This window comes from Pristis pectinata, chromosome 19 (genome assembly GCF_009764475.1).
Source record: "Pristis pectinata isolate sPriPec2 chromosome 19, sPriPec2.1.pri, whole genome shotgun sequence".
In the NCBI taxonomy this organism is placed as follows: Eukaryota; Metazoa; Chordata; class Chondrichthyes; order Rhinopristiformes; family Pristidae; genus Pristis; species Pristis pectinata.
The window spans coordinates 17,202,664-17,216,363 of record NC_067423.1 but is presented as its reverse complement, the minus strand read 5'-3'; the positions used below and the strand labels follow the sequence as shown (position 1 = coordinate 17,216,363).

Sequence of the window (13,700 nt, the reverse complement as noted above, 5' to 3'; positions counted from 1 at the left end):
GCAAGATTTCATGGGTTCTCCATCTGTGGCTTCAGTGCCAAGGCCAGTTGTGCTATGTGATAGTGTGCTATTGTCGAATAATTGCTATTGCTGATCCCCAGCAACAAAAGTACCCATGACCTCCAAAGTGGAGGTCACATGGTTTGCAGCTACAGAGAGGCAGATTTCACAAATGCTTCTTCTCATTTCTTGCATTTGGTCAGACTGTAACCCAGAAGTATAAGGTATACACTCTTTGACTCATTTTCCTCTAATCTGTTTTGCTCATTCCTGGTGATGCTGGTCTTTAAGATGGTACCATGGAGTATCAGGCACAATGGTACCCTCAGATTGTCATCATCAACATCACCTTCAGCCCTCGTCATCATCTCCCTCCGTTCTTCCTTCCTGACAATCTCTCCAAGTTGCTTCTGCTCCTCCTACTCTGATTTATACTGTTGCAGTTGGAAGGAAAGAGAGGGCCTCCTCATACTTTGCAAAATTCAAAATAGAAGATGATTGCACTTCGAAGCTGCATTTAAAACACTATTATAGGAATGCATTGTGATGATGTCCATTATAGATTAGTTCAAAGGGGATAGAATCATCATAATGAAACACTGTTAATGAATATATGTGAAAGGTTTTCATATAACCTCTGCTCATGTTATCTTTTGCACCTCTGTGGCCCCTGCCAAAGAGGAGAAGGAATGCCTCCTCCATCCTGAAATGAGAGGATCATCCCTCATCCTCCACATGGGTGGTCTCTCTCCTACTCCTCACTATTTTAGCCTAAATGGATATGAAGGATAATGAGTGACCCATGAATCATCCTGTTTTTTGGAGGCATTGGCTCTGTAGAGAGGACAGGTTGGGGGCAATGGTGATGGTGCAGGAGAATGTGGAATGTGGTTGGAGTAAATGTCTGTATGTTTACTTAAGTGTGTCTGTATGAGAGACTGTAGAGGTTTTTGATCTTATGCAACCACTTTGACACATCGTTTCGGCATCGCTCCTTTGTCCAGAGATACTCAGTGCTGGAGGAGACCGTCAAAGCATTCACTTGCAAGATTTTTCTTGCAGGTTTTGAGGACTTTCCGTCCCGCAGCCACACAGGAACTCTCTCCTTGAAGTTTTGAGCACCTTTATGCCCCTTTTGGTGAATCTGGAAGCTTTCTCCCTCTCCCTTGCACTCTCTTTCTCCATGGCAGCCATAATGTGTGTTGTTGCTGTGTGGCAACCAAGGGGAATGAGCCTTAAAGAGTTGACACCCTCCTCTGATTTTTGCACAGCAGAATATCAGCAATTGCACTGAACTGATTGTGGTCCTGTTGAAAACTGCATATTTTAACTTTTCTGGGTATAAAATACCCTAACATTGTTTATCAAATATAAGTTCATAAAAAAATCATGAGATTGAGTATGGAATCCAATTTTGCACCAGCCCAATTGCAATGGTGTCTTCGTGCATCAAAAATAGGTGTAATCCAATTTCTAGACTTTGGTTTCTCAATTAAGGAAAAGCTTCTCTTGTAATGATTTAGGACAGAGTTGAAATTGACTCATTCTTCTTCATTGAACCTTTTGCAGTAATTAATTGAGAAAGAAAGGTAAGGAAGGTTTTGTGAGTTGTGCTCAAAAATAATGTAGTACACCTTATGAGAAAGAAATTTTTCCAAGCACTTTAGCAGAGGGTGGAAAAGGGGTTGTTGAGGTTGGGAACAATTAGTTGGTAGGCCATTGGCAGCCAAAGTTCATCAGAGTAGAACTGCCTGTCACTGCAATTGCTTTGCATGATTTCATTTCTCAATTGTCTTTTAATTTCTAGGCTAAGAGATAACAGACCAAGAAGATCAGTTTAACTTGTCGCTTGCTGTTCTGAGGTAAGAGCAGAAGAAATGAATTTGTTGGTTCTGTTGAGCCCAAGGCCAAATTGGCTGGTAACGCAAATCAAAGAATGAAACTGTCTGAGTGACTGAGTTATTCTTGCTTCTCACCTGATCAGGTTGATGATTTCAGTTGATGTTCAGAGATAAAGGGAGCCCGGCACATTGGCAGCAATCTGCAAGCTGGACAGAAATAGTACTGTGAAGTAAAGGAGCAGAAATAAATCAAAGCACAGTATTGGTAAAACAGGGCAACAAATGCTTTGATGAGAGGGATTTGAGTGTCAGTAATTGTATTTTTCATCTCTGCCAGTTTATGACTTAGTGACAGATCAGCTGATGATGGGCTCCAACAAGGGCCTGAAGCATTTGAGTCAGCTGTACTTGCTGAGCTTTTCGTTTTGTGTCTGTTTAAAAAAGGCAAATGGAATTTTGTCCTTTATCTCGAGAGGAGTGAACACAAAGCACAGGAAGCTTTTCTGCAGAACCTTGGTCAGAATCCATTTAGAAGATGGCTTTCAATTTGTGCACCACACCCCATGCAGAATATGTTGGCCTTGGAGGGTGTCCAGCATAGATTTACAAGAGTCACACTAAGGCATATATACTCATACATACTAGTATAAGTATGTTACTTCAGTTGTTAAGATAAGTTGCATTAACCTGCCTTGTATTCCTTTGTATACATAAGAATGAAGGGTGAAAAGATTGAGATGTTTAAAATGTTAAATAGATTTACGAGATAAATGGCAGGGGAATTGAGAATAAAGCAGTATAATGGGGCAACAAACAATCTGCTAGACGAACTCAGTGTGCTGAGCAGCATCTGTGGGGAGAGAGGAATGGTTGACAGTTCAGGTTGAAACTCTACATCAGGACTGAGTGTGGAGAGGGAAGATGGCCAGTATAAAGAGGAGAGTGGGAGGACAGAAAGGGGCCAAGGGTGGACCAGGAGTAGGGAGGGAGGTTGGTGGTGGGTAGTGAAGGATGATGGGTGGATCAAGCCAGACAGGGGAGGTGGGGTGTGGAGTTGGGGGATGGAGGCAGGTGGATCATAGATAGTTCTTACACCTCCCTCGCCACCATCCAGGCACCTAAACAGCCTGTCGAGGTGAGCCAAAGATTCATGTGCACCTTCTCCAACCTTGTCTACTCCATTCAGTGATCCTGATGTGGCCTCCTCCAGATTGGTGAGACCAAGCACAAACTAGGTGACCAATTTGCAGAATGCCTGCACTATGTTCATAAAGACCACCCTGAGCTCCCAGTTGCATGCCATTGCAATTCCCGTTCCCATTCCCACACTGACCAGTCCATCCTCAGCTTTATCCAATGCTAGAGTGAAGCTCAGTGCAAGTTAGAGGAACAACACTTCATATTCTGCCTGGGTAGTTTACAACCCAATGGTATGAACATTGAACTTTCCAATTTCAGGTAATCCTTGCTCTCTCTCTCTCTCTCTCGCTCTCGCTCTCTCTCTCACTTGCTCTCTATCACTCTCTCTCTCTCCCCCCCCCCCCTTCTGATTCTCCTCTGGTTCCCCCTATTTTTGTCCTCTTTCCCATACCCCCCTCCTGCTTGCATCCACCTACTATCCACACATTTCACCCACCTCCTCCCCCCGTCCCGCATTGGGTCCCGGTTTCATCTGCCTTTCAGCTCTCCACTAATGGTTCCCATTATCACCTTATTCATCAGATTCCAGCACTAGTAGCCTTTGTGTTGCTACTTATCATCCTCCAGGAGCTTCACCTCCTCTCCCCCCTTCTGGCTCCATCTTCCCATTTTTTTGTCTGCCTCCATCCACCACCCACCTTCCTCCGTCTCCCAACTGCACCTTCCCTTCCCTACCTTGCTCCATCCGCGCATCATCCTTCATCCCCTCCCTTGGCCACCAATCACCTTTGGCCCCTTCTTGCCTTTATACTGGCTTTCTCCCTTCTCTGCCCTTAGTCCTGATGCAGGGTTTCGAACCAAAGCTTTGACAATTCCTTTCCCCTGACTGCTGCTCTACCCACTGAGCTCCTCCTGCAGATTGCTTATTGTTCCAGATTCCAGCATCTACAGTCTCTTGTGTCTCCAACATAATGGGGCAGATGCTTTGTTGTCCAAAATAGCTGGGCAGCCACCTCTATGCCACACACTGGTTGTCCAACACTGTCTTCAGCTGGGTGTCTGGCTGCCAGCACTTTAGGGTGGCCGAGTGCAATGTACAACCTGTCTCAGCACATGTAATTGGCACCATTAATTGATTATGTTTTTAACCAAACTTTGTTAATTCTGGAACATTTTTTAAAAAGTTACTTTTTTTTAAGTTGTTTTTTTTCTTCACATTTTAAACACTACACTCAAAGTCAATTAAAACCATTAATTAACTTAAATAGATAATATGGGTAATAACTATTTACTTTCTCCTGGGAGCTGATCTCATTTACTTGAATGTGGATTATCATGCTCCTGGGGAGAATTCCCAGTCTAATAGCTGGGAAGGCTGTAGATGATCATATGGCCCAACTAGATTCCATAAGGAGTCATCAGAGCAACTTGGAGCAGACACCAGCATAGGTGGAAGGACAGAAGATACCACCACTTACTTGAGCTGAGCTCACAGTAGCATCTAAGACTTTCATGGGAAGAGGTGAGTCCCAGCATGAATGCTTGCATCAGGGTGGGAAATTTCCCCCATTATTAAAATTAGGATGTTGCTATTTAGGAACAAAATTGGGACATGAAGGACATAGAAATTTGGAACTCCCTTTTTCAAATGCAAGACTAAGATTGATTTCTTTTTGTTAGGCAAGGAAAGCAAGAGGTAAAGCAAAGGAGGGAAATAGAACTGAGGTACAGATTAGCTGGGATTGACTGGGGAAAAGTTCCAAGAGGTTGAATGACCTTATCCTATACAAACATTTAAAGTCGATATGGTATTTGTCTCTGTTCCATCTATGGAAAATTGATGGATCTGCGTGAGAGATCCACATAGCAGTTTCTGCTTTTTGTGAATTATCCTCAGTATCGCATGAGCACTGTCAGGTCTAGGGGTCTCTAATTCTGACACCTGTGAAATGGAAAGTAATTTTTTTCTAACTTTGGACTTTGAATTGATGATATTTCACTGATGTCAAGTTAGAGAGATTTTTTTTATCCTAAATTGCTAAATCCTAAAATGAAGTAAGGGATGTGTTCATGGGAGGAGGTAACATGATGTGAACTAGACAAAACAGGCATCTTAAGTACAACCAGATGAGATCCAGTCGCATATATTAGGGGACAAACAAGTGTGATCAGATTCATCACACATTATCTTATGAGGATAGTTTGAGCGAACGAGAGCTTTTCTGTTTGGAGCGCAGGAGGATAAGAGGTGACCTGATGGAGGTGTACAAGATGATAAGAGGCATAGATTGAGTGGATAGTCAGAGACTTTTTCCCAGGGTGAAAATGGCTCACACGAGGGGTCATAATTTTAAGGTGATTAGAGGAAGGTGTAAAGGGATGTCAGAGGTATGTTTTTTTACACAGAGAGTGGTGGGTGCGTGGAATGCACTGCCGGCAGAGGTGGTGGAGGCAGATACATTGGAGACATTTAAGAGGCTCTTAGATAGCCACATGAATGACAGAAAAATATTTTTTAAAATTTTATTTACAGAGTGGTAACAGGCCCTTCCGGCCCAACGAGTCCGCGCCGCCAGTTTAAACCCAAATTAACCTACCTGTACGTTTTTGGAATGTGGGAGGAAACCGGAGCACCCGGAGGAAACCCCCACAGACACAGGAGAACGTACAAACTCCTTACAGACAGCGACGGGAATTGAACCCGATCGCTGGCGCTGTAATAGCGTCGTGCTAACTGCGACGCTACCGTGCCACCCCCTTTTTTTTTGAAAGTGGAGGGTTATGTGGAAGGGAAGGGTTAGGTAGTTCTTAGAGAAGGATAAAATGTCGGCACAACATTGTGGGCTGAAGGGCCTGTACTGTGTTTTAATGTGCTATGTTCTATCCAAGTATCGAACTGGGGCCAATATGTCATCATTAGCTTGCACTGCCATCCTAAGACAAATTTAGACAAATTTCCATGCCAAGCTTATCTGCCCCTGTGTCAGTCATGTTGAACAGAAATGTCAGTCACCATGAATAATTCTGTACTTTGCCATTATCAGAAGAAACTTTCTTCTCGACCATTTCGGTTGATAGCTCAGTTTAGAAATATTCACAAGTGTGGGACAGATTTTCTGCAATGCTCTGTTCAAAACTGCTTCATTGTTTTATTTTCTTGCTGATTGTGATTGTGAGAAGGATAGATCCCCCTACTCTCAAGATTAAAAAGACCGTGAGCCTTAGCCTAGGAAAATAATGCATCTGGAAAGATTTTTCGATCAAGAAGTTCTGAATTTTCCAAACCATATGTTTGTATTTTCTCAATCATTGAAGTTATTGAAGACTAATATTAGTAATTTTTTGACACTAAGGATTTTGAGGGACACAGGAACCACTGTGGAATGTGAGGTACAGGATTTGCTTTGATCTTATTGAATGCCTGATGCTCATGTTATTTACGTACAATTTTTCATGTTTTTGTATTCCTCACTATTATTGTACAGCTTGATTCCATTGGACTTGCAGTTATATAGAACTTCATCACGTCTCAGAAGTGTCTGAGAGCTTCGGATTCAGTGAATTAATTTTAAGTGGAGTGATTACCATGTACGTAATCCCATTGGTCAACATTCTCATTGCAAGTTCCCATAAGCAGGAGACAGGTCTTTTATCGAGTCACTTCAGGTCTTGACCTTACAGCTTTTGTTTTCTATTTCCAGTAGTTCACTGCAGTTCCTGCATATGTTATTGGTTAAACTTCCTATTGATAAGGTTCATTTCCTGTTGAGGCCCTTTTGAGAGATTTCTTCACTTCATAGCAAAATGATTACTCTGAGTTACTGCATATTTATTCTCTGACTGAAGCTGAGTCATTGGAAAAGTGGGTAGGAGAAATCACAGCATGAAATTTGTAAGTGTAGATATATGACAGGGAGGAAAAGACCAGCCAATCCCTCAAGTTTTCAGTTGTTGCAATTAACCATTGCAATTCTAGGACTTCCAAGCCATTGTCAACTGTGTCTTCTCTGATCTCTGAATGCAACAAGGAAATCACAAAGAGTGGGAGATCTACTTCTTCAAAATTATAAGGGGACAGGCTATTATCGTGCAAAGTCCCCTGGTTGCACTGGGCAATGCTAACTTTTAATTGAACCAGTCACAGAAGTATAAGTATTGTGACACTAGTATCATTCTTCACTGTCATATTTTAGTTGTCACACTTCAGTTGTCACATGGACAAATTTCCACTTCACATCTGTTTATAAAGCTGCCAATCATTTGCTCTAGAATTTTTATGAATCTTAAAGGTACGTGTAGCTGACTGTCCATAGTTAACATATGTTTACCTCAAGATCTACATGACAGGAACTGGCATATAAATGTCTTTGGAAAATACTCTCTCCACATCGCTTGGATTTAAAAGGATTAGATATATACAAATGTATCTTACTAGCAGAATTTTGCTAATAAGATACAATGTATGCCAGTAAAGCAGTTAATCAAATTTAGCATGATAAAGACTATTACAGATTGTTGATCATAAGATTAAGTAGTAGAGGATTTATCCACAATTGAACACAGCCCAATCATTGGTTAATAGGCCTTCATTGAGGTACAGTGGTTCATTTAACATAACTGACAGAAAGAATCACTTGCATTTTGATAGCACCTTTCAGAAAGGGCTTTCAGCCTTCCCAATCCAGGAATCTATGACTAAGTCTTTAATAGTCAGCAGAAATGTTAGGAGGCAGCTCAGTTGAACATCTCATTTGGAAGGTAGCATTTCTGTCAGAGCAGCACTAATTTGAATTGTCAATCTAGATTACACGTTTCTAGAATGAATCTTGAATCTTCTACCTTGTGAGAGATCAAACTGAACCAAAGCTGAAACCAAATAAAAATGTAGAAGCTTTAATCTGAAACAAAAACAGAAATGCTGGAAGAACTCAGCCAGTAAAGCAGCATCTGTGGAAAGAGAAAGCAGTTTACGTTTTGGATCAATGAGGAAGGATCATTGACCAGAAACATTATTGGTTTCTCTTGCCATGGATGCTGCTGGACTGGCTGAGTTCTTCCAGCATTTCTGTTTTAGAATCAACCTGAAGTTGATTCTGAAGTTGTGGCTGTATTTCAATGGAACTGTGATCTCAGTACTATCTGTGATCAATATCAAATGTGCACAAAGCTCAAGAATTCCTGGCCTTTGCTGGCACTGATATTATTATTTACATTGAAATCCCAGAGGTTCCCTGAAGAGCAGCAGTTACCAACAGTTTTTGGCATAAATGCTCACAGCTTCGCCATGACCCTTCATTACCATCAGAACCATTGACACTTTGAAGCTAGCCTGTGCCAGTAACAGTTCTGAACATAAAAGGAAACAGATGGAAGGTATAGGAAACGGACTGAGGGAGTCTTAAGTAAAATAGAATACGTAGGAGAGAACTTAAAGAAATTAGAAGGACAAAAAGGGGCCATGAAATATATTTGGCAACTGAGACTAAGGAGAATTGCAAGGGATTCTATATCACGAGCAAGAGGGTAGCTAGGGAAAGAGTGTGTTCTGTTAGAGGCCAGAAGGATAATCTATGTGTGGAGCCAGGTGTGTGTGTGTGTGTACTCATCTGCATTCACCAAGGAGAAGGATGTGGAAAACAATAAATTCAAGGAGGGCTAATCTGGAGTAGGTCAGTATTAAGAAGGAGGAGGTGTTAAATGCCATGGAATGCATAAGGATTGATACATCCTCAGGGCTGGATGAGATCTATGCCAGGTTGCTTTGGCAAGCAAAGAGAGAGCTGGCGCCCTGATGGGGATTTTTGCATCTTCAATAGCTATGGGCAGGGTGCCAGAAGACCGGAGGATTGCTAATGTTGTTCTTATTTGAGAAGGAAGCAGGGATAAGCCAGGGAACTACAGCCTGGTGAGCCTTACGTTGGGGCTGGTCAGGGACAGTCAGCATGGTTCTGTGCAGGGGAAATCCTACCTCACTAATTTGATTGAGTTTTATAAGGAGGGAAAAATAGGAGATTGATGGACTTCAGTAAAGCATTTGATTAAGTCCTGTTTGGTAGGCTGGTCCAGAGTATTGAGGCATATGTGATCCAAGGTAAGCTGGCAAATTAGACCCAAAATTGGCTTAGTGATAGGAGGCAGTAGGTAGTGTTGGAAGGATGCTTTTTTTGATTGGAAGTCTGTGACCAGTGGTGCACCACAGGGATTGTGGCTGGGACCCTTGTTGTTTGTGGTATATATTATATAAAATTATAAGAGGCATAGATAGGATGGATGGTCAAAATCTTTTTCCCATGGTTAGGGTATCAAAAACAAGAGGGCACATGTTTAAAGTGAAAGGAAGGAGCTTTAAAGGGGATTTGATGGACTTCTTTTTTTACACAGAGAGTGGTTGATATCTGGAATTAGCAGAGGAGCCAGGTACTATCACTATGTTTAAGAGACATTTGGACAAGCACTGAAATAGGCAAGGCAAAGAAGAAAACAGATCTAATAAGTGAAAATGGGATTTGGGTCCTTGGGCAAATAGGTCAGCATGGATGTGGTGAGCCAAAGGTGCCAATTTCTATTATATATAACTCTATGGCTCTCAAGTGATGCTAGAAAGCCACATTACACTGACCATACTTACCTGACCAGTCTCAACCATGCACTGTGTCATAATGCATTACCCTCTCTTATGATTGCAAAGCTTAACACAGTTATTACAAGGGACTGAAGACGTTTTTACTCATTCTTTCCTTAACAACTAATAGTTATCCAGAAGGAATTGAAATACTTCAATAGGTGGTTTGTTCATATATTAATAAGAGTTACAGCCTGGAATCTAATCAGGGATTCAGTACTTTACATTAGAATAACAAATATCTGGGAATGAGTTATGGGGTATAAAGTTCTCTAGGACATTGTTCTGATCCTAGGATATGACGAATAATGAGTTATTGTGATCCTCATCCATGGATGCACGCTTATGTCTATCTGTCTGTGTGAAAAAAGCTCTGTCCTGCTCACATTGCCTGTTCCTGATTTTGTATATACATTCTCTGTTGCATATGTGATTATGTGTGTGGTCTATTGCCCAGTCTCTCTCTGGTTTTGCAGTTAATTGAGATTTGTGATGCTGGTCATGTCCTTTTAGCCAGCGACTGATCTAAGCAACTGACATTGCCCCAGCCACGTGAAACAAGCGGTGGAAGAGAACTACTGAAGCATTAAGAAGGCTACATTTGAAATGAGCACTGCCTAATTAGTAAGGGAATGGTGCTGTTTGCAGTGGTTTTTGTTGCTAATTGGGCACTATCAAGTCAAATTTCTGATGAAGCAAACCCAGGAATGAACTGCTATTAATTGGGTGCTATTAAGTTTGTTATCAGTGTCGCTGATCCAACAAGATCCACTCAGCTGAGCAGATGGAAAGCATTTTCACACTGAGTGATTAGACTGTTAAGGGAACTGTAACTGAGCTATTAGATTAGATCTTGCAAGACAGCCAATCTCGAGTAGCCGATACTTGTTGTTCGTCAAATTTAATCGTTGCCTATGCAATGGTCCCTAATGCATCTCACTAGTGCCTATTGCTAGATTCTATCACTGGCCTGTGAGGTGCACTGGCTGACTTTAGCAGCAGCTATGGCATTATAGAGTCATAAAGTCAAAGGAACATACAGCACAGAAGCAGGCTCTTTAACATACCAAATCCAAGCATCAAGCAGCCATTTACACTAATCCCATTTTATTCTCCCCATGTTCCTGCCAACTCCACCTCCCCCACCCCTCACAAGATTCTACCACTCACCCACACACTTGTGGCTAAGTAATTCACCAACCTGCACATCTTTAGGATTTGGGAGGAAACCAGAGCACCCAGAGGATCAATTTGAGTGAAATGGTTGCTGAAAACATTGGGAAAATATTATTTTTAGGGTTAAGTTGATTGGCAATAAGACACAAAGAGATTAGTGGTGAGCAAACAGCTTTTGTGTGACTGACATACTCGTGCGATGAAAGTCGGTGAGGTGAAGAACATTGCGAGATCCTCAGCAGCGTGTTGACTTGGAGGGTGAAGTGCAGAAAATGATAAAAATGGAAAAGTGGGTAATGAAGGCTATCTTTGATTCCCAGTACTTGTGGAGAAGGACATGAATGTGAAAGCAAGGAAGTGATATTGAATGTTTTCCAGAGCTTTGGTTCGGGCTAGTACCCAATTGGATAACTGCAAAGGCACTACATGTGGTTCATGATTTTCTTTCCAGGCCCTACATGTATCTGATGCACAAACACACACTACCTGCTGCAGTACTCACCACAGTGCTGTTGACACCTGTGACAGCCCACGCATGTTGAGTGCAGGCCTGTCATGCAGAAACAAACCATCATACCATATACAAGGCAAAAAACAAACCTCTGGAGGAACTCAGTGGGTTGAACGGCATCTGAGGGGGCAAAGGAATTGTCACGTGGACCTCAAAGGACTTGGGGTCCACATCCATTGATCCCTCAAGGTTGCCACGCAGGTCGATAGCGTTGTTAAGAAGGCGTATGGTGTGTTGGCCTTCATTAGTCGGGGTACTGAGTTCAAGAGCCACGAGGTGATGTTGCAGCTCTATAGAACTCTGGTCAACCACACTTGGAGTATTGTTTTCAGTTCTGGTCACCTCGTTATAAGAAGGATGTGGAAGCTTTAGAGAGGGTGCAGAGGAGATTTACCAGGATGTTGTCTGGATTGGAGAGCATGTCTTATGAGGATAGGTTGAGCGAACAGGGCTTTTCTCTTTGGAGAGAAGGAGGGTGAGAGGTGACTTGATAGAGGTGTACAAGATAATAAGAACCATAGATCAAGTGGACAGTCAGAGACTTTTTATCAGTGCTACAATGGCTAACACGAGGGAACATAATTTTAAGGTGATTGGAGGAAGGTATGAGGGGGTTGTCAGGGGTAAGTTTTTTACACAGAGAATGGTGGGTGTGTGGAACGCACTGCTGGCAGAGGTTATGGGATTAGAGACATTTAAGAGACTCTTAGATAGACACATGAATGATAGAAAAAATAGGGGGCTATGTGGGAGGGAAGGGTTAGATAGATGTTAGTGCAGGATAAAATGTCGGCGCAACATTGTGGGCCAAAGGGCCTGTACTGTGCTGTAATGTTCTACGTTCAACATTTCAGGTTGAGACCCTGCATCAGGGCTGAGAGTGGAGAGGGAAAACATATAGTATAAAGAGAAGTGGAGGAAGGGTGAGACAGGAGCCAGTAGGTGATAGGTGGACTGAGGAAGGGTGAAGGATGACAGGCAGATGGAACCAGGTGGGGGAGAGAGAGAGGAGTGGATATAGCAACTGGAGGGTGTTAAGCCCGAATACAACAAAGGCTACCAGTGCTGGAATCTGATAAGTAAGAACGATGATAATGGGATCATTAGGGGAGAGATGCAGGGCAATTGGATCCAGATGGTAGAGGGGTTCTTGTGGGTGAACTTTGTGGGTTGTAGGTGGATGAAACCAGGAGGGGGGAATAAAAGAATCGGTGATGGCAGGTGGGGGGGGGGGGGGCTGGAGGGGAGAATGGGAAGGGGAACAAAAATGGAAGGACCAGAGGTGGATCAGAGGGAGAGGGGATCATAGGAGGTAAGAGTTACCTGAGATTGGAAAATCCAATGTTCATACCATTGGGTTGTAGACTATCCAGGCAGAACATGAGGTGTTTTGGTTTGCTTTGGCCCTCACCCTGGCAGTGGAGAAGGCCAAAGACAAGCAGCTGGGAATGAAGAGGGGAGTTGTAATGGCATACAACTGAGAACTTGGGATGGCCATTGCGAACAGAACATAGACGCTCTGCAAATCAGTCACCAATGTAGAGGAGGCCACATAAAGAGCACCAAGTGCAGTAGACGAGGTTGGAGGAGGTGCGCATGAATTTTTTTTTTCCCTTGTCTTCCACCTATGATGCACCTGCTTCAGTCTCCCAGCTCTACCCCTCCCCCTCCTCCTCCCCCACCTGGATCCATCTGCCCATCAACTTCCACCCCTCCTTATACTGGCTATCTCCCCCTCCACTTTCAGTCTTGATGCAGTGTCTCAACCCGAAACATCGACAATTCCTTTCTCCCTACAGAGGCTGCCCAATTTTCTGAGGTCCTCCAGCAGTTTGTTTTTTTGCTCCAGATTCCAACATCTGCAGCCTCTTGTATTTACACCATATTCAAGGCCTTGTATTAGCCTTAAAGGCTCCCAGATGGCAGCGTCCAGTGCAGGAGCCCTTTTCAGGTAGGTGTTTAAGTTCTTATCTCTCACGGTGGTTCACCCATCTGTGTCTCCAACCATTTCACCCCAGCAGTGATCTCCTTTGCCAATCATGAACCCAACTCCTCCCCTCCCCTGAATCACCCCATACCTGAACTTGACCCCCAAAATTCCCATCCAGCGGCCATTTGCGATTAACACCCCAATGTCCTATCCTGACCCTTGTGTTCCTATGCCCAATATCTGATTGAAGCTTTCTCCCCCATTGCCAGGTCTCTCTCTTCCATGACCCCTCTACCGTTCCTACAATCTATGAACTGGGCCATGGCCTATCTGCTTTCCTTTGTGTGTTCCACTATTGTGGACCATGTAAAGAATTGACACATCCATGTGTCAATTGTGCAAGGCTGAAACTATAATGCATGATGCCTTGGGCCTTGTGTACTATAGAATTCTGTTGAAGTGGATCTTTAAGAACAACTG

General features: G+C 43.0%; 1 protein-coding gene across 5 annotated transcripts in view; it reads left to right on the top strand.

Annotated features, from left to right (window-relative positions):
* Window positions 1-13,700, top strand: part of shank3a (SH3 and multiple ankyrin repeat domains 3a) — an 813,035-nt gene that overhangs the window by 68,308 nt on the left and 731,027 nt on the right. For 4 of the 5 annotated variants that reach the window (XM_052034272.1, XM_052034267.1, XM_052034271.1 and 1 more), the window contains one exon: window positions 1,808-1,862. The exons of the other annotated variant lie outside the window; for it this stretch is intronic. The gene's annotated coding sequence lies outside the window, so the exon portion shown is untranslated. The remainder of the gene's footprint in view (window positions 1-1,807; window positions 1,863-13,700) is intronic. 5 annotated transcript variants of the gene reach the window in all.